Source organism: Odocoileus virginianus, chromosome 31, assembly GCF_023699985.2.
Source record: "Odocoileus virginianus isolate 20LAN1187 ecotype Illinois chromosome 31, Ovbor_1.2, whole genome shotgun sequence".
Classification (NCBI taxonomy): domain Eukaryota; kingdom Metazoa; phylum Chordata; class Mammalia; order Artiodactyla; family Cervidae; genus Odocoileus; species Odocoileus virginianus.
Genome location: NC_069704.1, coordinates 8,095,267 through 8,120,612, shown reverse-complemented (window position 1 = coordinate 8,120,612; position 25,346 = coordinate 8,095,267). Strand labels below are relative to the sequence as shown.

Here is a 25,346-nt window from a genome sequence, read left to right as displayed (position 1 = left end):
TCTTACAGGGCTTTCAAAATCAGGGTCAGAGATCCATTAAACGTGTAAATATACAAATAAGCACAAACTTACAAGCAGTGGCGAATGTGATGAAAGAAGAGTCAGGCAGAGAGAGTAGGACTCTCTAGGTTGGTTCCCATTACCTGGTCTCAGTTCAGTGTTGAGAGGTGAGTGTCTTAACCTCTATCCTGCTGAGGAGTTAGCAGAGGATCCCAGTTGTAAATTGCCTTGCCCCAAACCACACAACTGGTATGTGTCAGAGCAGGGATTAGAACCCAGGACTGTCCAATGTCAAGTACATGCTTTCAACTCCCAGTCTTCACTGAGGAGCCTCGTGGTATATGGGCCACCTCACTTGGGGACAGATAATTGGAAACAGAGTCATTAAAGCTTATTCTTTTTCTTCAGCATGCTGTTATATGCCTTTAACATGTGCCACCAATTAAGGGGTTAATTATGTACTTTTCTCGTGTTGATTTATAAACGGAATTTGTTTAAGTAAGAGCATGGAAAGTCTGATTCTTTCACTCAAATCCACCCACCTTCTGTCTAGGCTGATGCTGACTGTAGACAGTCTCATTAAATACTCATTGGTTTAAATCACAGGCTTTGGAATTTTTATAACGTTGCATACAGACTCCACAATAATGGACTGAGATAACACAATGGCTCTGAGTTTGGACTTTAAATCATGCAGACCTGGGTTCAAATCCCAGCTCAGTTACTCGTGAGCTGTATGCTCCTGGGAAAGACCTCCCGGGGTCCCAGTGTCTTCATAAGAAGAGATAAGAACACCTGTGCTCAGGTCTGTCATTAGGAGTCCATGAGATGCACTGCTTAGACACATGTTAGGATATAGAACTGCTGAATAGTTGGCGATGATTGTTATGTTTGTATTTGCCCATTTATTGAACAAGTATCATCTGAACGAACAAACAAAGCTAACTCCCAGCTTTCTACTTCACTTCTAAACCTAGATAAGGAGTTGGAGACTTACTGTCTTTTACTTTTTCATTGAATTCTTACCCCTGCCTTTAATAAGAAGAGGTCCGATTTATTTCATTCTTCAGTTTATGCCAATGGTTTTCTGTAGGGGGTGATATTGCACCCAGGGGTCATTTGGAAATGACTGGAGACACATTTGGCAGCCACACCTGGCGGGGGGATGTGCTAGTGTAAACTAGTGTGTGGAAACCGGAGATGCTAGTGAATATCTTATAAGGTACAGGGCAGCCCCCCACTATTAGCAAAGGGTTACCCAACACAAATTATCCAACGCAAATATGTCAGTACTGGCCAGACTGAGAAATCCTGGCTTATGCTCTACAGCAGCACACACACACACACACACACACACACACACACCACCATATGCACGCTTACACACACCCACGTCCCTGCCTGGGAGCTCCAGGATGATGTCATGCCAGGGAGACCCACACGAGCCTGTGGGGAGACTCAGTACATGTGGGGAACCTCACCATTTCCGTGCAGACCCCTCACCTCGCCGCCGCCGCCGCCTCATATCCTGCCCTGGTCCCCCGTGGGGCCAGAGGGAACCCTCGCAGCAGATGGGGCTTCGCTTAGTCACATTCTCTGTGGCCAGATCCGATTACATCAACAGCGGCTCAGAGACCCACAGTTGCCTGATGCTCTCCAGGCTGGCCTTTCACCTTCCAAATCAGCCCAAGACAGGCTAGGAGACAAGTTCCTTTGCAACTCCATCTATTGAAAGGAAGAAAGCTGAGAAACAGAAGCAAGTCAAAAGGTATCGGTATCCTCTTTTGAAGGGCAGGATATTTCTATCTGTGTATTTTTTTCTGTTTGTCGTGACAGGGAAGTATTCAGGAACTTTAAAAAAGAAGTATATAAAAGATAGAAATCTTGAAGGTATTTGTATTTCATAGGAGAGAGTATGAATGGGTACTAGTTATGAGAATTTATAATATTCCAAGAGCTGTGTTTAACAAATGTCATCTTCTCTAATTCTAAGACAGTGATGTGCAGATTAGCCTCTCCACTCAAGAGCTGATAGAATATATGGAAATCCAGGAGCTACCAAGAGGCAAAGCCTGGATTCTAACCTCACTTCCTTTGAGGCCTGGGTCTTAATCACTTAGTTAGATGCTGCTGTCTAATGAGAGAGCTGATCTCTGGCAGAAAACATGGCTAATCCAGGGGCTTCCCAGGTGGCACCAGTGGTAAGGAACATGCCTGCTAATGCAGGAGATGCATGAGACGTGGATTCGATCCCTGGGTTGGGGAGATCCCCTAAAGAAGGAAATGGCAACATGCTTCAGTATCCATGCCTGAAAAACTCCATGGATAGAGGAGCCTGACACTGAATAGAGGAGCCTGGTGGGCTACGGTCAATGGGGTCACCAAAGAGTTGGTCAAGACTCAGCAACTAAACAACAGGGATGACTGTGTGCTCACCTATGGAGTGTGCATTCATTCAGACTTTCTGATCTTCCAAAAGTGACATTGTCCACTTGGGAGCAGGGAGTTTCCTGGCCCGTCATGGCATCGCCCATGACTGGCCTTGGTGAGAACATGCTGTTTGTCCATGGCGATTGGAGCACCGCTGGCACCCCCGTGCCGGTGTGACTGGGCATGGCCCCTAATCACAGGCCCTCCTGGCTGTGATCCACATCCGATCTCTGCCACCTGTTCTCGCAGAAAGATGCGAGCCACAGAGGGCTGTGATCTCGACCTTTGTGCAGACCACTCTCTGTTTCCCACGGGCTCTCTGATACAAGGACATCCTTCTTGCCTCCCTCCCTCCAAGGAGACCCTATTGATAGCTGTTTCTACTCTTCACAGAAGGAGACTGAGTCCCCATAGAGGCCCTTCCTGACTCACCTCCCTCTAGCTTTCAGCATTCACGGAAGAGACGGAATATGAAGATGCGCTGGGAGCTAGAATCTCAGGTTCTCGCTTGTAATCTATTTTTGGATAGAAAGCAGAACCACATGGAAACGATTTGATAATGTTAACAAATGACACAATAGCAACCAGATCAGCCAGCATGTGTTTCTTTCCGTGCTCAAGTGACGTGCTTCAGTTACACAGACTTCAGGGAAAACGGCTTTCTCACCGTATCTAAAATGTCATTTCACCTTCTGATGCTCAGGGCAAATGCCACCTGCTCTGTAAATTATTCCTCAGTATTCAGTCCAGAACATCTCTCCCTATTTAACTTGTCTCTACTCCTTGATGAGGATTCTTCAGGCAAGAACACTGGAGTGGGTTGCCATGCCCTCCTCCAGGGGATCTTTCCAATCCAGGGATTGAACTCAGCACTCCCACACTGCAGGCGGATGCTTTACTGTTGAGCCACCGGGAAGCCCAAGAATACACCTGGATCCTCAGTGATTATTTCCAGATGTGTCTCTCTCATGAGATTATAAAATAAGGTAACATTTACTGTGAGCCCACAGGTGTCAGGCACTGAGATAATTCTTCTACACATTCTGTTTCATGGAATCTTCTCAAATTGACTGTGGATAAACATTAGTAGAAACTTCCATGGTGCCTCAATGGTAAAGAATCTGCTTGCAACACAGGAGACTCGGGTTCGATCACTGGTTGGGGAAGATCCCCTGGGAAAGGAAATGGCAACCCACTCCAGTATTTTTGCCCAGCAGATCCCATGGAGAGATGAGCCTGGTGGTCTACAGTCCACGGGGTTGCAAGAGTCAGACACGACTTAGCACTAAACCACCACCACAGACATTGCTAGATCCGTATTAAAAATAAGTAAATGGAAGTTCCCAGGTGTTAAACTCCACGAAGACTTAAAAATGTATGTCTTCATCTAGATCCGCACACTCCACCAGTATGGCATAACGGGTCCTCAAAACGGTAGGAACAAAATATGTTTTCCTAAAATCCTTGGAATTCTTCCTTTCCTTACTCCCTAGTCTTACAACATACAACAAGGCTCATTTTATATTTAGAATATGGTACTAGGAGAGCTCAACAGTGGGGTAATCAAGGAGTCGGAACACTCAGCATCTTGGACTTCTGCCAGGGCATTTCCACAGGAGGTGCGTTGTTCTGTGCTTCATCATGATAGAAAGAACGCTCAGTGACATCATGATATATTTTAGAATCAGATTTGCAAAACTTCTTCCAAACAGCTGTGTGTCACAGTGTAGGAAGGGCCTGGACATCTGGACCACCTTGTGTTCTGCCCCTTTTCATCTTCTGACCTTTCGCGAGCCCAATGTATCTTTCCCTTGATGAAATGGCTCATCAAACACAAGCCCTCCCCAATTTCGGAAAATCCTCAAACATCTGCTTGTAAGTGCTTGAATGTCTGCGTGCGTGTGTGTGTTTTCGGGAAAGGGAGGGAAGAGTTGAGGAAACGATTTCCACTCAGTAGTAAACTGCACCTCCCCCCCCCCCGCCAAAAAAAAAGAAATATTACAAGAACTCTTCTTTTGCAAAGTTTGGAGTAGATTCCTTTCTGAATTTGGAAAAGCGGGTGTGAATAATCCATCATGTTCTCATCCACAGTCAGAAGGCCTGTTCAGACCTTGAAAACTGCAGAGGGAGTGTTTGTTAGCCCCTGTTTTCAATTAGATGAGCTAGCTCCCCTGCTAAGGGAATGTGTTCCCATAGAAGAGATGAAGCTGCTTTTACCACGCCTGGGAGAGGGAGGCTGGGGTGACCCTGATGAGTTGAAAGTGAAAGTGAAATCCACTCAATCATGTCCATCTCTTTGTCCATCTCCAGGCCAGAATACTGGAGTAGGTAGCTGTTCCCTTCTCCAGGGGATCTTCTCAACGCAGGAGTCGAACCCAGGTCTCCCACACTGCAGGCAGATTCTTTACCAGCTGAGCCACCAAGGAAGCCCAACGCAAGTTTAACAATACAAGCACGCAGCATCTATTGTGAGAACAGATAGCATCCACTGGGCTACCAAGTGACTCAGCAGTAAAGAATTTGCCTGTCAATGCAAGAGACGCAGGAGACGAGGGTTCGATCTCTGAATCAGGAAGAGCCTCTGCAGGAGGAAATGGCAACCCATTCCAGTATTCTTGCCTGGAAAATTCTATGGACAGAGGAGCCTGGCAGGCTACAGTCTAGGGGGTCACAAAGAATTGGACACGACTGGATGACAGAGGACATGGTAGCATCCATTATGAGGTGAACTTGACAATGAAGGTATTTATCCATTTATTTAATTCTTATTTACTGATCACATGTGGTGTGTTTAGCGTTGTTCTAGGCAGTAGAGAATTTAGATGAATGAAGGGGCTTGTCGTTAATAGGCATCTAGCCCCGAAGAGGAGACAAATAAGTAACAATTGTAATTTAGGGGACAGGGGACCATGAGAGCAAGTAGAGGTTGTGATGCAAGGGGGAGAAGTCTTGCTAGAGGGGGTGACACCTGAACAGAATTTGGACTATGCTTTAGAGTATGGAGGAGAGGGGAAGAAGGCAGAGGGACTGGCCCTACCAGGTATGGAGCTGAGAAAGAGCAACACCTTCTAGAATCTTAGACGAGTGAGGGTTGGGGGAGGACTGGGAGGGAGGTTAGTTGGCAGGTTTTCGTGCAGGGCCCTTGACAGCCAGCTGAAGGATTTCCAACTCTTCTCCTGCAGGGGGTTGATGACAGGCCATTCCAGGGTGTCAGCAGCACAAGGACAGGGAGAGTCGGGCTGTGGGAGCATCATCCTGGCTACAGAGTGCAGGGAGACCAGTGAGGGGCAGCCCTGATCAAGTAAGAAGAGGTGGTGGCTGTCTGGACCAGAGTGGAGCCGTGGAGATGGAGGACTTTGGGAAGATTTTATTTATGCTCTTTTTAGTTGCTAAGGCGTGTCCAACCCTTGCGACCTCATGGACTGTAGCCTGCCAGGCTCGTCTGTCCATGGGATTCTTCAGGCAAGAATACTGGAGTGGGTTGCCATGTCCTTCTCCAGGGGATCTTCCCGACCCAGGAATTGAACCCGGGTCTCCTGCACTGCAGGCAGATTCTTTACCAAGTCAGCTATTATGCTAAAGACACACTTACCAGGACTTGGTGACTGAATGGATGTGGGGGATGAAGTAGAGAGAAGCAGCATCCTGGATTGCGGGTCCAGCAGATGGTGATGCCATTCACCAAAATGGGGCCAGGGGAAGAGCAAGGATGACCTCTGTGTGGGTCTGGTCATTTCAGGTCGGTGGTGGCAAAGGGCTTCTTGGTGAGCCTGGCCTGAGCCAGACACATGCCCACGCTCCATTCTTCTCAAGATGAGGCCTGTGAGAACATACACGTAGAACTGCCTCACTTGACCTGGAGCTAAGGATAAACCACATTGATCTCTGGAGACACTCACTGTCCCCACTGGTTTCATGTGTTTTTCTTCTCACTGTCTATAACAGGCATCCTGATAGTCACAGAGAGACGGTTTGGTGGTTAAGTGCATGTAAGCCAGACTGCTTGGGTTTGTAAATAGTCTTATCTAGTTCTTATTGCTATGTGACCTCAGGCAAGTTACTCAACCCATCTGTAACTCAGGGTCCACATCATTAATGTGGGGATCGTAGTTCCTACTTGGCAGATTAGTTGTAGAGAAAAAAAAAAAAAAATTTAGAAGGACATGTAAGGGCGTAGGCACCTGATAAACACTGATGAAACAGATAAACAGTTCTGACCTGTTCTTGGCTCATTTTCTTTTCTTCTCAGCATAAAACATAAATATTTTATTTATACTGGATGTATGGCATTTCATGTATTTGGAGTTATGGTTTTTTTTAAGAGAGGGAAAGGAGTTGAGAGGTCAGCTAAGGGTTTTTTTTGGAGAATCTGTTTGTATGCAGTGCTGGGTTAGGCCTTTGTTCACATCTTTTAACCCATGGTCACCTAGAATTATCACACACAAATTCTGAACTAGTCATGCTTCTTCCCCCAGCTCGAAAGATCAAATCCAAACTCCAGATGCCTTAGCAGGGCTTTCAATGACATTTGTGATGTATTGTCATTGTGTTTCTTGTTCATCTCCCATTCTCACCTCCTACATGCATATTCTACTCTCTACTTTAGCCATGATATAATCTCCATTCTTCAAATGTCATGACCCTACAGGCTTTCATGTCAAAATGTGTGCTGTGTCTTATGCCAGGACCGCCCTTACTTCTCACTTCTTAATTAAGACCCTCCTCAGATATCAACCACCTCTTGTTGAATTAATCACCGCATCTCCTCTGATCCCCAGCATTTTGATGATTCTTCTAATATAATGTTTACTAAGAATATCTTGGGGCTTCCCTGGTGGCTCAGATGGTAAAGAATCCGCCTGCAATGAAGGAGACCTGGATGCGATTCCTGGGGCACGAAGATCCCCTGGAGAAGGGCATGGCAACCCACTCCAGTATTCTTGCCTGGACAGTCCCATGGACAGAGGAGCCTCGTGGGTTATAGTCCACCGGGTCGCAAAGAGTCAGACACGACTAAGCGACTAAGCGTGCACATACAGAGTATCTTAATTTGTTGACGTTTTTGTCTTCCCCTAGGTAAACCATTAGCTCTTCAAGGGCAGAACCTTTGTCTGCTTGGCCTTGAAGTCCCAGATCCTAACCTAAAACTCGGTACAAAGTGAGTGTTGGGGTAAGCTTACTGAATATGAACAATGAATAAGTAAACCCCATTTTAAAATAGAAGTAACTGATTTTGCCTTCACTCCAGCTCTACAATCTGCCAAGAAAGGGAGAGTATCTGGAATTGACCTAAGAAGGAAAGGAGATCCTAAGATGTAGTACAGATATTTACTGCTTTACTTGTGTTTCCAGATAAGGCATTGAATCTAAGACACTGACATTATTTACTGTAGCTAAAGAGATATTTTTTAACCTCTCAACAAAGACCCAGGGCTTTAAAATCTTAATTTTTCTAATGCGAGTTGTTGTTGTTATTCAGTTGCTTAGTCATGTATGACTCTGCGACCCCATGGACTACAGCAAGCCGGGCTTCCCTGTCCATCACCAACTCCCGGAGCTTACTCAAATTTGTGTCCATTGAGTCAGTGATGCCATCCAACCATCTCATCCTCTGTCATCCCCTTCTCCTCCTCCCTTCAATCTTTCCCAGCATCAGGGTCCTTTCTAATTAGTCAGTTTTTCACATCAGGTGGCCAAAGTATTGGAGCTTCAGCTTCAGCATCAGTCCTTCTAATGAATATTCAGGGTTGATTTCCTTTAGGATTGACTGGTTTGATCTCCTTGAAGTCCAAGGGACTCTCAAGAGTCTTCTTCAACACCACAATTCAAAAGCATCAGTCTTTAGCATTTAGCCTTCTTTATGGTCCAACTCTCACATCCATACACAACTACTGGGAAAACCATACTTTTGACTATACAGACCTTTGTTGGCAAAGTGATGTCTCTGCTTTTTAATACACTGTCTGAGTTGGCCATAGCTTTTCTTCCAAGGAGCAAGCATCTTTAATTTCATGGCTGCCATCACTAACTGCAGTGATTTTCGAGCCCAAGAAAATAGTTTCTCACTGTTTCCATTGTTTCTCCATATATTTGCCATGAAGTGATAAGACCAGATGCCATGATCTTAGTTTTCTGAATGTTGAGTTTTAAGCCAGCTTTTTCATGCTCCTCTTTCACTTTCATCAAGAGGCTCTTTAATTCTTCTTAGCTTTCTGCCATAAGGGTGGTGTCATCTGCATATCTGAGGTTATTGATATTTCTCCTAGCAATCCTTATTCCAGCTTGTGCTTCATCCAGCTTGGCATTTTGCATGATATACTCTGAATATAAGTTAAATAAACAGGGTGACAATATACAGCCTTGATATACTCCTTTCCCAATCTGGAACAAGTCCATTGTTACCTGTCCAGTTCTAACTGTTGCTTCTTGACTTGCATATAGATTTCTCAGGAGGCAGGTCAGGTGGTCTGGTATTCCCATCTCTTGAAGAATTTTTCAGTTTGTTTTGATCCACACAGTCAAAGGCTTTCACTTAGTCAATGAAGCAGAAGTAGATGTGTTTCTGGAATTCTCTTGCTTTCTCTATGATCCAATGGATGTTGGCAATTTGATCTCTGGCTCCTCTGCCTTTTCTAATTTCATCTTGAACATCTGGAATTTCTCAGTTCATGTACTGTTGAAGCCTGGCTTGGAGAATTTTGAGCATTAGTTTGCTAATGCAAACTAATGTAAAATGAGTGCAATTGTGCAGTAGTTTGAACATTCTTTGGCATTGCCCTTCTTTGGGATTGGAATGAAAACTGACCTTTTCTAATGCAAGTTAGGGCACCCAGTTACAAAGGGTGACATGCGTCCAGAGTTAGAAACACTCTGGATAGACAAATAGGCTCAGAGTGAGTCCAATCTCAGCCCAACTTGACAGATAATATCTATACTTAGAAAACGTGATATCCTCCCCCTCTTTACATAGACTAATTCACTAGCAAATCATATCCCCTTGAACAACTAACATTTGATTTGACCCTATTATAATTAATAAAGAGAATTCACTTTGGTAAAATACAGTGGTCTTTAGGAGTTTGTTTTAGTACCCTTTAAAATAATCTTAGGAAACTATGTACCTTTTAAAGTTGACAGATGTTTTTATTGTACATTTAAATAGTTACGAAGGATAGAACTTCAAATATATTAAAAATACGGTCATTTAAAAAATAAAACTGTCATATCACTCTTCTAAATAGATTTAATGAAATCTAAATTCCATGGTGATTTGATACTATCATTTACCCATTAAAAATATATGAATAAGATCTTTTTTAACAATTAACCATTTTTGTATTTCCTTTTTCTCCTTAAATGTGTATTTCAATTCCATTTCTTCCACAGGAGTTGATCCTAATGTAGTATATTTTTATACCTGAGAGTCTTTCACTGATCATTTTATTATATTCCTCTGAAATAAAATGCATATAGATCAATATTAAAATTTCTTTAATGTTCTATGAGTATACGGTCTTAGCGAAAAATTCTTTTGATTGAATTGTCTTAACAATTATTAGAAGTACTCAGCTGATCAGTTTGCTATATATTTATTAAATTTTGATAAATGCTTCTGACATGAAACAAAATTCTATTGGAAATGCTTTTCCAAGAGATAAATTTTTTCAATTTGATCATTTATCTGTTAAATATTTACTATTGCTAGCACAAGATTGTATTATACAAATTCTACTCCTAGTTTTCATTTTTTGGTGGTAATCACTAAGAAACCTATTCACCAAAACAAATAAAAGAGAAAGGAGGATTTTTTTTTTTTTGAAAGGAGGATTTTTGTTAGAGCAGAGTTATAACCACCAACCAGGTTATATGCCAAAACTGAATAAGGATAATCCTCAAAAAAGCTTTTTAAAATGATTTCTCAACTGATATTTTAATTAGATTTTTATTCAGTTTCATTTTAACCAAAGTATTAGAAGTCATCTAATTTGCAAAATATTACTGGATCATGAGTCATTCACTTTCAACAGTTACAACAGAATTTTGAATTGTACCTTTGTTTGGTGCCCTGGCTTTTTGATACCCCAAGGCAACTCAAGATGAGTGAGACTTATGACTTCCTTTTGTAAAGTGGGAAAAAGGCATTTATGAGAAGGAAAATCCTTATCCTCAGATTCTTGACAGGGAGTGAAAATGGAAGCTGATAATCTGAAAATGTCCTTAAACCCAACTGGAGCCCTTGGAAAATCCTTGGATACCTCTGACAGTATAGTGCATAACAGTTTGAAAATTGCTATATAAGATATGTTTTCTATAATTATATTCAGTCTCCCTAGAGAGGCAGCATGGTTGTAGAGGTATCAACAACAAGACAGGAGTGCAGAGCAGCCAGAAGTCAAGTTCACATTGACTTATATGAACCAGTTTCTTTAACCCAGAAGTGGGAAAACTAACCTGTGTTTTAACAATCTAGGTTGATGTCACGAATGAGCTAGGATTCAAATAAATCTGTGAATTAAGGAAACAGAATATCAAATCTGGAATAAACTTCAGAGATCATCTATTCTGGAGAAGGTGAATATATCAACTTGTATTAACTGTAAGTGAACTGATCATATAACCCTTCTGTATCAGGAAGGATTCAGAGGATCTATAGGAAAGAATGGTATGAGTGATTGGTTGTATCTGTTGCAGGAAGCAAGAAGAGAAATAGTACTGATGCTCTGTATCTGCCATCCTTGAGCTGATCTGAGTACACATGGTCCCTATCATATAGACCCCAGGAAGAGCTGAAGCTGAGTGAGAGCAGGAAGGTTGATCGAAATTCCACAGCTAACTAGTGGCAAAAAGATCTTCATGACTCAGATAATCATGATGGTGTGATCACTAACCTAGAGCCAGACATTCTGGAGTGCAAAGTTGAGTGGGCCTTAGGAAGCATCACTACAAACAAAGCTAGTGGAGGTGATGGAATTCCAGTTGAGCTCTTTCAAATCCTAAAAAATGATGCTGTGAAAGTGCTGCAGTCAATATGCCAGCAAATTTGGAAAACTCAGCAGTGGCCACAGGACTGGAAAAGGTCAGTTTTCATTACAATCCCTAAGAGAGGCAATGCCAAAGGATGCTCAAACTACCACACACTCATCTCACACACTAGTAAAGTAATGCTCAAAATTCTACAAGCCAGGCTTCAATAGTATGTGAACCGTGAACTTCCAGATGTTCAACCTGGATTTAGAAAAGGCAGAGGAACCAGAGATCAAATTGCCAGGATCTACTGGATTATCAAAAAAGTTAGAGACTTCCAGAGAAACATCTACTTCTGCTTTATTGACTATGCCAAAGCCTTTGACTCTGTGGATCACAACAAACTATGGAAAATTCTTCAAGAGATGGGAATACCAGACCACCTTACCTGCCTCCTGAGAAATCTGTATGCAGGTCAGGAAGCAATAGTTAGAACTAGACATGGAACAACAGACTGGTTCCAAATAGGGAAAGGAGTACGTCAAGGCTGTATATTGTCACCCCACTTATTTAACTTATATGCAGAGTACATTATGAGAAACCCTAGGCTGGATGAAGCACAAGTTGGAATCAAGGTTTCTGGGAGAAATGTCAATAACCTCAGATATTCAGATGACACCAACTTAAGTCAGAAAGGGAAGATGAACTAAAGAGCCTCTTTATAAAAGTGATAGAGGAGAGTGAAAAAGTTAGTTTAAAACTCAACATTTAGAACTAAGATCATGGCATCTGGTCCCATCACTTCATGGCAAATAGATGGGGAAACAATGGAAACAGTGACAGACTTTATTTTTCTGGGCTCCAAAATCACTCCAGATGGTGATTGCAGCCATGAAATTAAAAGATGCTTGCTGCTTGGAAGAAAAGCTATGACCAACCTAGACAGCATATTAAAAAGCAGAGACATTGCTTTGCCAAAAAAGGTCTGTTTAGTCAAAGCTGTGGTTTTTCTAGTAGTCATGAGAGTTGGACTATAAAGAAAGCTGAGCACCAAAGAAATGATGTTTTTGAACTGTAGTGTTGGAGAAGACTCTTGAGAGTCCCTTGGACTGCAAGGAGATCCAACCAGTCCATCCTAAAGGAAATCAGTCCTGAATATTCATTGGAAGGACTGATGTTGAAGCTGAAACTCTGATACTTTGGCCACCTGATGTGAAGAACTGACTCATTTGAAAAGACCCTGATGCTGGGAAAGATTGAAGGTGGGAGGAGAAGGGGATTACAGAGGATGAAATTGTTGGATGGCATCACTGACTCAATGGACATGAGTTTGAGTAAACTCCGGGAGTTGGTGATGGACAGGGAAGCCTGGCATGCTGTAGTCCATGGGGTCACAAAGAGTCAGACACGACTGAGTGACTGAACTGAACTGAACTAGTGGCAGGAAGAACAGAATTACTTATTTTTTCCTTAATATTTGGTGCTCACCATGAACTTGGTAACATGGTGACTAGAAAAAAATCTGAATGTTTTAGAGCTCAAAGGGAGCAAATTCTGATTGTGCCAGTAGGAACTGGTGTTTTCATTTAGGGAGTTATTAGGCTCCTTTATGTTTGTTCTCTGTGCTGTTTGTTGAAAGAAGGAAATAGGTCATCCATTATGAAGAGACTGAAAACCTGAAAATACTGAGAGTCGAGTTTTAGTTATCCATTCAAATAAAGCTCAGAAAAAGTCATAAACTGTCTAAACAAATTACCACCTATCTGGCTATTGAGTCTATTTCATCCTGGTGCAGAGAAACAGATCTATAAATGGAGCAGACTGAACAGAGACTTATGGGAACTTTTATTCTGCCATCTACCTATGAGACGTGTTAATCCCTAGCATTTTGCACACCTGTAGGACCCTACATGGGTCCTTTTGCCATGTGAGATGATCACATCTTGGGATATAGATAGAACTATAAACAAAAGTGCCTCAGGATGTCTACACTGATAGAGTGAGTTAACTATAACAGATTGATTTTCCCATATGTAGAAAGTTACATTTTGCTTTACTCTTTTTTCTTTTGCATCTCCTTCCACTTAAATCTACAAGTGTGTGTGTGCATGCTAAATCGCTTCAGCTGTGTCTGACTCTTTGTGACCCCATGGACTGTAGCCTGCCAGGCTCCTCTGTCCATAAGATTCTCCAGGTAAGAATACTGGAGTGGGTTGCCATACCCTCCCCCAGGGGATTTCCCCAACCCAGGGATTGAACCTGTGTCTTTGGGGTCTTCTTTCATTGGCAGTCGAGTTCTTTACCACTAGCACTACCTGGGAATCCCAAATCTACAAGTAACTCATTTTTTTTTTTAGCTACAACATAATATTCAGTTGTTTCCAGCTGTTGGCTAGTTCAAATGATGCTGCAATAAAGATCCCCCTGCATTTTTCTTGGTGCACTTCTGATAATTTATCTGGAGGATAAATTCCTAGAAACAGACTGCTGTAACAAACTTTCAGTTTCCATAAATACTGTCACATGGTTCTCTGAAGACGCTGCGTCAGTTTAGAGGTTACTCCTAATCATGGTATATGGGAGTGCTGGCTCTCCCACAGCCAGCTAACACGCATTTTCTCATGAGAAGAGGATTTGAATTGTTCCAGTTTTGAAGCAGAAACGAGACATCCCTCTTGGCTATCCCAACCTGCGTCTCACCAAGACAGCTAGTGGGTGATGCCACAGACTCTGTTCAGAGGCTGAATGTTCCTGCTTCAGTGGGAACAGGGGGTGTTTCTCCAGTCTGTGCCCTACTTGGCGTCTGTCCCCGACAGAGCCAGCCAGTGTCGGGGAGCCAGGCTCTCTGACGGTAAGAGAAAGTGAATTGGAAACAAATTGATCTTTTCACAGCTGGCTGTTCCCTTCTTTCCCTTCGACTTGGACCCAGCTCAGAACAAGGTAGCTGATGTTCTCCAGCAACAAAGATGGCATTATTGAGGACTGCCTTCTTTGAGGCAAAGTCTCATGCCCCAAGAGTTGTCTCTGTCGTGTCAGCTATGACAAGTCCAGAGACAGCATAGCTGCAAGTCTCCAAGGGTCTCCAAAGAGACACCGAGGCTGTCCATCCTGTTGAGCATGTACTTGTCTATTGGTGTCTACCACTTTATTTCAAAGATGTCAGATGACTCAGTTCAGCAGACTCTAACTTTTTACTCATGCTTCCTGGGGGCCAAGATCAGAGGGTGGGAGAATTTGGAATTCAAAAGGAGAAGAAATGTGTGAACAAAGGGGAAAAAATCTTGTGTTTATTTCTGGCACCATCACTCTTACCACTGTACACTCTGCTTCTTTCCCTTCACAGCACAATTTACGGCTGGGAGAAATCTATTTGTTTATCTTTTAATTGCCTGTCTTCCCTACAGTTCATGAGGGCAGAGGCAGGGCTTAGCTCACGACTGCATCACAGGTCCCTAGGGTACCTCTGGGCACCCTGGAGGTGCTTGATGCCCATTCGTTGCATGAATGAGTGATTGACAGAAGGATATTGAATGAGTGAATGAAAGACTGAAGTTGATGAGCACCTCCTGGACAATTTCATATATTTGATAACTTCTAATGTTTAAACTTTAGGAGGTATGGATATTATCTTCATTTATGGCAAAGGAAATGGGGTTTCAGAGATTAAACAACACTTTCAGAACTACACATGGGTAATTGGTAGAACTGAGATTTTTGTCCTAGGCACGACTGACCCCAAAACTATCATCTAGACCCAATTCTGAATTTTCAGTGTTTAAACTAAAAAATATTAATGATTTTGCAAGCAGTGTGGGGCACAGCCATCAAGACACTTCCAGGTGGGCATGACGCGTTCACCGTGAGCAGATGTTCCTCCCTGCCCTCACCAGCAGGGGCCATGCCTGAAGGCTGTGCTTATTAAATCCTTGTTCCCTTGAGGACAATAGTAGAGTTCATTTATGTTCATTTGCTCAAATGTTGGAACATCTGAACTGAGTAACAGTTCAGTACAGTTGCTCAGTTGTGTCCAACTCTTTGTGACCCCATGGACTGCAGCATGCCAGGTCTCCCTGTCCATCACCAACTCCCAGAGTTTACTCAAACTCATGTCCATTGAGTCGGTGATGCCATCCAACCATCTCATCCTCTCTTCCCCTTCTCCTCCTGCCTTCAATCTTTCCCAGCATCAGGGTCTTTTCCAACGAGTCTGAGTTACAAGGGGACTTTAAAAAGGCCCTTCTGTTGACAGTGAGCAAATGTAAGGAAGGGCACTAATCATGTTGTGGGCACGGGATTGTGCTTTCAATATGTGATTTCATTTCATTCTCACAGCAGCATAGTTCTGTTTGATGATCTTTGCTCCTTTCTTTCTCTTCCTTCCTTCTCTCCTTCATTCTATTCTATGTTTTTTTTTAATTTCCAGACAAAATTTGGAAGATTTAGCTTGGGTAAGCAATGCATAATGATAGGACCAGCAACTGAAAGTACATCTTGATGTCTGTAGGGACTCTTCTCTTTCTAACCACCATGTCATGAGTGTTGGGCAAGGACTGCTGTCTCAGTACAGTCATAGACACAGAGGGTGCTGTGTAAGTATTGATTGGCAGACCCCTGTTGGCCTGATTCTTAGCCAGTGACCCTTAGGGCTACTTGGTGTTTGGCACCATGCCTGGTATGACTCTATCCTTTAACTGTTTCTTTCTTCTGCCAGCCAACCCCCAAAGGGAGCCTTATCTCCTTGAAAGCCTGGGCTGGAATGAGAGGTCTCCATGGGATCCCAGAAGCCCACACTCAGTGCTGTGGTTTTTTCTGAGAACTGGCTGCAAGGTAGTACTCTGAGGTCAGTCCTTCCAGCTCCCAACTTAAAGATCCACAAGCTCCAGGCCCTGAGGCGTGTTGAACTGCCAGCTGTGATGAAATAATAGCACAAAAGAAAATCACTTTTTTCTATTTTGGGATTCTAATCAGGACAACATGACTATGGATGATTTATGTACTTCTGTGTATTTTCAAAAAGTTTCGTTTAATGTTGTTCCTTCTCTACTCAACTCTCTTATCACTTGGGCTCAGATTGATGCTTACTCAGAATCTTCCTCCTTTTTTTTTTCACATCTGTAAAATGACAAACACATGTCCCCACTCTGGCTCCCTGAAACTGGAACTCTTTGGTGACTTCTTTAGAAAAAGTCCTATCAATTGTTTTCTGGACACAGTGAGCCCTGGATAGTCTGTACCTGGAGTGTTTGGGGATAGAATTGTTCCTCTCAAATATTAGAAATCCTTAAACATAAACAAAAGGAGTTTCTGTGAAGTCCTAAGAGCATTCTGCTCTATATCCATAGCTTGTTCATTCAAGTAATCATTTGAAGAATACTCACGAGGCTTCCCTAGTAACTGAGATGGTAAAGAATCTGCCTGCGATGCAGGAGGCCCCAGTTTGATCCCTGAGTTGGGAAGATCCCCTGGAGAAAGGAATGACAACCCACCCCAGTATTCTTGCCTGGAGAATTCCATGGACAGACTATGGAGTCGCAAAGAGTCAGACACGACTGAGTGACTAACACACATACACACACACATTAGTTAGTTAGTCTGTGCTAGATTGTGCTGGGTAATGAGGAACACGGAAGCAATGAGACGACAGCATCCCTTTCTCAGGAGTCCTGAGTCACCTGAGTGGTGAGGCCAGTGGAACCCTCCCTGCTGACCACCCCTCTTTGGCAGCTCTCCCTGACTCTATGTCCTCCCCATCCCATTCCCCAACTTTTCCGGCCTGCATTCTCATTCTGTCTTTTGATCATGCACGTCTCTCCACTCTAGAAGATTTTTACCACTTTTCTCCATCCAAATAACCCATTCTCCAAGTCCAAACCTAGATGCCACATCCCTCAAGAAGCCTTCTGTTCGCCCCCTCCCAGGTTGGGTTGTGCCCCATCCATTTGCTCTCAGGGCCTCTCCTATTCTGAGACTTGGTCTGTTGTATTGAAATCAGCTGCTTCCTTGCCTGTCTCTCCCGTTAGATTGTAAGCATCTTGAGGACAGAGCCAACACTGGGTTCAACACTGTGAACATTTGTTCACAGAAATGACAGGAATGGGCCTAATGCGTGGCCGTAAGTAGGTGCTCCACAACTATTCTGAACAAACAAGTGGGCTAGTGAAGAGATAAAGCAAATACATTTAGAGAACTTCATAGGGCTTCTTATGAGGACTAAATGAATTAATATTTGTAAACTACAATAATGCCTGTTCTTAAAAAATAGATTCCAACTCTGTATAATAAATGCTAGGATAAACCATGTTAGAAGAAAAGAAAAAAGAAAAAAAGCTGCTCTAATGTAGCCCATGAACCAGGATGGAGAGAAGACTTAAGAACCAATTTTAAATGGAGAAGAGGGGACCACCCTGAGGGATGGGGTAGGGAGAGAGGTGGGAAGGGGGTTCAGGATGGGGAACACATGTCCACCCACGGCTGATTCATGTCAAGGTATGGCAAAAACCACCACAATATTGTAAAGCAATTAGTCTCCAATTAAAATAAATTAATTAATAATAAAAAAGATAAAAAGGAAATGAATGACAAAGGATGAGTAGGTCTTACTGAGATGAGCAGAGAGGTAGGGTCTATAGGGTAGAAGAAATGGCATATATAAAACCACAGAGGTAGCAGGGAGCCTGACTTGTTTGGGGAAATGTAGCTTTTTTTGGGTGGGAGGAAAGTGGGTTTGGGTAGGTGTGAGTAGGTAGAGGGTAAGAGGAGATTTGTAAATGAATGACTATGGTTCAGTGGCAGAAGTCCCGGAGGGAGAATGAGGGGACGAGAGTTCCAGCCCACACTGTGACATTAACTCCAGGAGATCTCACGTGGGCCACTTCACTTTCTTGAGCTTAGTGTTCTCACGGCTATAATGTGGGCATGTGCTAGATGATCCCCAAAGCCCCCTTTCATCTTGGACGTTCAGAGGATCTGGGGGACTAGGGGCTCCTTGAGTTCAAGGGCCCGTGTCTGGTGCCTGTCAAATACTACTGCTATTACTGCCGTGCTTCAATACTATTATTTCTGCAAGCCCTACTTTAAAATTTTATTCTAATGTTTTACTAGCTTGATACTACTACCATTGCTACTATATAACTATACCTGCCATTCCTACTACTATGAAAACTATACCACTATAGTATATTGCTATCAGTATACTACTACACCATTACTATGACATGGCCACTACTACTATTATGTCCTGCTACTATGAATACTATACTACTAGTGTTGTTAGGCTCCTCTGTTACTGTACTGGGCTTCCCAGGTAACTCAGTCGGTAAAAGAACCCGCCTGCAAATGCAGGAGACACCGGAGATAAGAGTGTGATTCCTGGGTCAGGAAGATCCCCTGGAGGAGGGCATGGCTACCCACTCCATCCCCTGGAGGAGGGCATGGCTACCCACTCCAGTACTCTTGCCTGGAGAATCCCATGGACAGAGGAGCCTGGCGGGTCATAGTCCAGGGGGTCGCAAACAGTCAGACACGACTGAAGCAGCTGAGCACACACATTGAAAGAGAAAGGAATGGCCATTTCCTAAGTTAGGCTGGCCAAGAGTCTTTATTTTAATAATCTATTCAGCACTTACCTCTGCATTCATTGTGAATCAAGCATTAGCTAGCTACATGGAATGGAGGATGAAGTGATTTATCAAATTGATTCTTGATTCAGCAATATGAGAACATGTGGGTAGGCACATGCCTGACATTCCCCGAGACTTTGTGGTCCCCGTGAAGAAAGAAGAAGGGGGGGGTTACATGAAAGCCCGCACGCCTGTGTGGAGGGGACTGCTGGCAGGCTGTCAAGTAAGGCATCATATGCACTCTGCGGTCTGCTTAGCTGAAGTCCTTTCAAGGGTCCCCAGCATTTGGTGAGAAGGAACATCATTCGTGGCATCAGGGTCTGCTGAATGAAAGTGTCTAAGAGAGGACAGGTATTAATACTTTCACATTTGATCCATTTTCAAATCCTCTAGAAGTGTATCTAGGACCTCATTTTTTTTATTAAATTTATTTTTAATTGGAAGATAATTGCTTTATGATGCTGTGTTGATTTCTGCCATACCTCAGGATGAATCAGTCACAGGTACACGTATGTCCCCCAACCCTGAACCTCCCTCCCAGAACTTCTCATTAACTGTACTTCAAGGCTATGCCATCTGCTGACTTGGAATTTCCCCTAATGGATTTGGAGCCTGTGCATTATCTCCCTGGATCCCCTCGGCTCTGTCTTAGGCTGCTGGAACGCTTTGCTCCCACAGCTGTTGGAAACAACCCCTTGATGTAGCCAGAGACAGTTGCTCAGCATCTTAACAGCAAGACCAAAAGGGGTGAAAAAAAATGGAAGTCTCGGATAGTGAGCGACTGACCTCATTCTGTAGGAATCCTTTCTGGAAAGAGAGCTGCAGAGTGTTGTGGCAGGCGGTAAGTCATCTGTAAGAATGTTTACTGTGGAATTCTAGCAAGGAAATGGCTCCAGAAACTTCCCGGGTAACACAGATGGGGTCTGCTCAGGGGCCCCAAGGGGAAGATCTGGAAAACTTTAGTCTTGTGAGGGGGGCTGTCTCTTCTCGTTCTGAGGTCGGCTGACTCTGAAGCAGCATTTGAGATCTTCATTCTGCTGAGTGGTGTTTATAGAAGAATTTTCTAGTTCTTAAGGCAACTTGACCTAAAAGGCTTGTCATGGGATATACAAAGGAGGGTAAAACATGGTACCCTTTATTGAGCTGTGCTCTGCTTAGATGCTGTGTCTGACTCTTTGTGACACCATGGACTGTAGCCTGCCATGGTGCTCTGTCCTTGAGATTCTCCAGACAAGAAGACTGGAGTGGGTTGCCATTTCCCCCTCCAGGGATCATCCCAATCCAGGGACTGAACTAGTCTCCTGCATTAGCAGGTGGATTCTCTACCACTGTGCCACACAGGGAAGCCCCTAGACTAATTAACGCATTTTCGTCAATTCACAGAATTTGTAAATTCCAGATCCAGTTGGCCTTGGCTCTAAATCCTTGCATGGTTGCCTTTTCTGAGGGCAGGATATATGCATTCTCTATATTTTTCTTACTCCATTGCAGTGTTCACTGTCCTAGGTATGTCAAATCCTGAAAGAACGTGGACACTTCTAGACATTGCATGGCCTAATCTTCTCACTGTATGGATGGGGATGGCCCATGACATAAAGGCCATGGCTAGAATAGAGAAGACTGTCCTTCGATTCAAAATGCTGCTTTCTGACCAAGGATATCACTCTGAATGATTATTTAATATATTTTGTTGATTGATTTAAATGTCATTTATGGCAGCACCATCTCTCCTTCTTCTAGGTGAATCATTGCTAAATCCCAAGAGTCTACGTTTTGTCCCACTGCTCAGTTATTGGTATTTAGCGTGTGAAACCATTCCCCTTCAGTCCAGTGAACAATGACACCATGTGAGATGCCAGAGAGACAAAGATAAATCAGCCATGATTCATGAGTTTCAAGAACTTACCAACACCTGGGAGAGCCAGCCACAAGAACATTTTATTCTCATACATCATATAGTCACGTGGCATAGACACCTGGACGGTGTGGAAGCAGAGATGAGAGGCACCTACCCAAGCCTGGGAGAATAGAAATGCCTTCCTGGAGGATTAATGGATTCAAGCAATTCATGATTTCACCCATTCACTAAATATTTATCGGGCACCTCTTCTGTGCCAGGTGCTCATATTAGGGGATGCAGTACTAAGGCAAAATGCTCCTCTATCTAGTGGGAGAGACGAACACATGCATAATTATTCAAGTAGCAGTATTGTGAAGAATATAACAAGGCAAAGTTATAAAGAATGATATGGGGTTAGGATTTATTTTTTTTTGTATGTATGTGTCTTTTATTGAAGTATAGTTGCTTTACAACATTGTGTTAGTTTCTGATGTATGACAATGTGAATTATGTTCTGAATTGTATGCATGCATATGTGAATTATATGTATACAGACATCCCCTCCCTCTGAGACCTCCCTCCCACCCCCCTACTCCACTCATCTAGGTCATCACAGAGCATTGAGGTAAGCTCCCTGTGCTATCCAGTAGGTTCCCGGCAGGATTTATTTTAAAAAGAGTAGTCAGAGAAGGCCTTTTCAGGAGCATATCTTTTGCTCAAAGAAGAGATGGAGAAAAGCCTTGAAAATACCTTCTAGACATAGGAAAAACAAGACTGATGTCTTGAGCCCAGTCCAGTTTGATGTATTTGAACAACAGCGAAAGCCAGTGTGGGTGGAGCTGGCTTAGTGAGGGTTACTGTTGAAAGTGATGGAGATGGAGATGTAGGCAAGAACCAGGTCACCGGCTCTGTGGGTCAGAGATAAGTGAATGGCAGTCAAACGGAGAAGGGCTTTTCCATCTTTTCCTTCCCAGGAGTCATCACTGACAATATCTCAACATTAACACACAGAAAGACAGAGATAACAGCAAATGAATCATTCTGATGACCCATCTTGAGATGTTCCTACAGGTTATGATTAATGTGTCCCTGCCAATAAGGTCAAATTCCCTCCAAACATCTCTCTGGAAAATGCAGTGCTCAGAAACCCCTGCCCCAGGCACTCCCACCCACCTCACCAGGCAGCCTGCATTCATCATCTTGCTCTTGTTCTTTGTCATGTGCCTAAGATTCCTTGAAGGAGATGGTCCAACTCCAAGTAAAGCTCTCTCCATAAATATTTAGACTGAATAGAAGATGTGCCAGAGATGCAAAGAATCTGTCTGGAGGGAGAAGAGACCTTTCTCTTTGTTGTCTCTTCAGTCTTGTAATTTAATTCATGGATACGCGTCTTTGAATAATACATAAGCATCAATTTACCACAAAGAGTTCCACAGAAACCTTAGCTTCTCATCCTTCTGCTGTGCGCTGCGTGGCATTTTCTTCTCATCCTGGAATATGCATTCCTCTGGTTTACCTTTATCACCTTCTTCTCTACTCCCATATTTCTGATCACACACTGTGTGTTGGGCTCTGTTAAATGTATCATTGCAGTCTATATTCAGGACCTCCCCTCTTCTCAGACTCACTTGTCAATTCATTTTGTTCAGGCTTCTCCCTCTGCCCCCGCTTCCCTGTCTGTTCCCACTGGGGTCAGTTCAGTCTCCATGTTACTAAACCCAGCGGCCTTCTTTCTTGTTCATATTTTGCTAGAACTCATCACTTACATGGATAGTGTTAACTGGTCCTTGCCGAGGCGCATATCTCTTTTGGTGTCTGTTTGTGCCACTCTCTGGATTGGACCCCTCTGACCGGTCCTTCTCTGTCTCTCAAATTTTTGGCTCCTGGTGGCTTTGTCTTTGGCAGACTCCTTTCTCTCACTCCATCCATCTTTGCCACCAGGCTCTCAACCATGCCTTGGCTTCGGCTCTAGTGGCTTCCAGCCCTCTGCGCCCCTGCCCAGACCTGATAGCTGGTTACCATCTGTGGGCTTGGAAAGCTAAGCCTAGCCAACCAACACTCGCAGCTGATGAATGGGTTTTAATGTGACCCCTGATGAACCTGCCTCGTTCTATTCCAGGGCTGGAACTCTTCCACCTCCAGTTAGTTTCCTGAATGAACTTGAGTAAGTATCTTCCCCTCACTAGGCTTCAGTTGCCTTAAGTGTAGAGTGAGTGAACTGGACCCCTTCAAATCTCCTTCAGCTTTACATGGGCATGGCATCTGGCCATAAGGAAACATAAATAACTGTTGCGGTTATAAAGGGCCCAATAAATGATACCCCACCCTTCTCCCTAAGTTCAGGACCAACAGCATAACAGAAATTAAAGCCATATTTAAACAAGAGGATTCAAATGTCAGCTTCATCAGATACAAGGAGACCCATCTACTGGGTCCTCTTTACCTGTCTCCAAATCCTCCTAGCAGATATTTCCCCAAGCAGGCAGAGAAACCACACTCTCCTAGCGTGATGAAAATTATTCCTCTCAAATGCTTGATGATAACAAAATTTTGATTTGATTTAGCTTTTTCAACCTTGGGAGATATTCTAAGGCTGGAGGAATGTTTAAACTCCTTCTGGCTGCTTGCTTAGCATAAAGATCTCTTCTCTAGACCCAGGAGTGGGAGTCACTCTTATCGTCTCCTTTAATCAAATCAGTTCAGGCTGAAAAGAAGGCCAAGTTGACAGTCAGCATTTCAGCAGACTTCTACCTCCCTAGTAGCCATTTTTTAAAATTTGTTTTTCTGCTTTACTGAATGAGATGAGTTACTTGATTTCAAGGGCTCTCAATCAGCAAGAACCAGATGAACTTGTATCATGAAGAAATAGAAAGTACTCAAGGCTGAACAGAGGGAGATAAGAGGGTAAAGACTTTTCTGTTGTCTTTTACAGATAAGGAAAGTGGGTCAGAAAGAGGATGTGACACCCCCAAGGTCAATGAACTTGAAAAATAGCCAAGGTGTGCAACAATCCTGATCCCGTAAGCTCCTAGTAGGACTTTTGCCAGCACACAGTGTAGGGGAAGATACTAATCCCCTCAGTGTTCCTTTAATGAAGATTGCCAACTGTTCAAATCAGTGGCACAAGTGTAAAGTCTAGAGCAACTTCCAATTCAGCATTGCTTATAACTTCAAGGAGAAGAATTATAAGAATTCTCCCCTTGTCCCATCTGTTATGCTGTTTCATTTTAGATCAACACATTGAAAATTATGAAACTTTATATTTAACTAGAAGAGTAATATAACTATTCTTAAGAATTATACTGGTATTGTAACAAATGATCTTGTAGTTAATACAATAAAGTACAATTATAATATCATTGCTTTTATTTTTGTCAGTAAATCATAAGTACTCCATGAACAAGAATCACTGAAGATGCAACAGGCTGGGCTTGTGGGGGCACCCATACCTCACTCCATGCAGAAAGCTATCTGCCTGGGTCTCTGGAGACTCTGTACTTCCTCCCTCCTCCCTGCTGCCCCTCAGCAGGGGAGCAGTGACTTGATCAGGTTGCTGAGTTTGAGAGAAGTTGTGGATACTTAGATCAGTGGCTCTCAGCTGAAAATACTGAGCTTAGATTAGAGGCTTCCTGGGTAGTACAGCTGGTAAAGAAATCGCCTGCAATGCAAGAGACCCTGGTTTGAGTCCTGGGTCAGGAAATTCTGCTGGAAAAGGGATAAGCTGCCCACTCCAGTATTCTTGGGCTTCCCTGGCGCCTCAGATGATTAAGAATCTGCCCGCAGTGCCGGAGAACTGTGTTCGATCCCTGGGTTGAGAAGATCCCCTGGAGGAGGGCATGGCAACCTACTCCAGCATTCTTGCCTGGAGAATCCTTATGGACAGAGGAGCCTGGCGGGCTACAGTCCATGGGGTCGCAAAGAGTCAGACGCGACTAAGCGACTAAGCACAGCACAGCTTAGATTAGAGGCCCCGAGACCTGCAGCATCAATATCATTAGGAAAGATGTTAGATATGCAAATTATCAGGGCTCAGCCCAGCCTATTGAATCAGAAGCTCCTTAGGATGGGCCCATGCATCTGTGTGTTAAGGCCACTAGGTAGTTGTGATGCCCACTCAAGTTTGAGAGCCATTGGTTAGTTGATTTTTCCTTTCTCTCTTTGGATCTGCCTGTCTGCAGAGGGGCAATGTTCCAGTCTGTTTTCTGCCATCTGGTTAAGAAAACTGTCTGGCCTCATGGGACTGAGGAGGGTACACAGTCATGTGGAACTGCCCTTGACTGGGTGCTTTCAAATGCTACTTTCAGGTGAAGTGTTAGGAAGCCCATGATTTCACAGACTTACATGCTCAAACCAAACTTTTATCTGATGAATCTGACATTTGGATTCTCTTGTTTAAATATGACTCTAATTCAATCGTGCAGTTGGTTCTGAATTTGGGGAGAGGCATGGGGTCTTGTTTATTTGTTGTTGTTCAGTTGCTAAGCTGTGTCCAA

General features: G+C 43.5%; 1 long non-coding RNA gene across 1 annotated transcript; it reads left to right on the top strand.

Moving 5' to 3' along the window:
• Positions 1 to 1,431: 1,431 nt before the first annotated feature.
• On the top strand, positions 1,432 to 24,212 carry LOC139032391 (uncharacterized). Its single transcript, XR_011484913.1, has 2 exons — positions 1,432 to 1,768; positions 20,754 to 24,212. It is a non-coding gene; the product is annotated as an uncharacterized lncRNA (long non-coding RNA).
• The last annotated feature ends 1,134 nt before the right edge of the window (positions 24,213 to 25,346 follow it).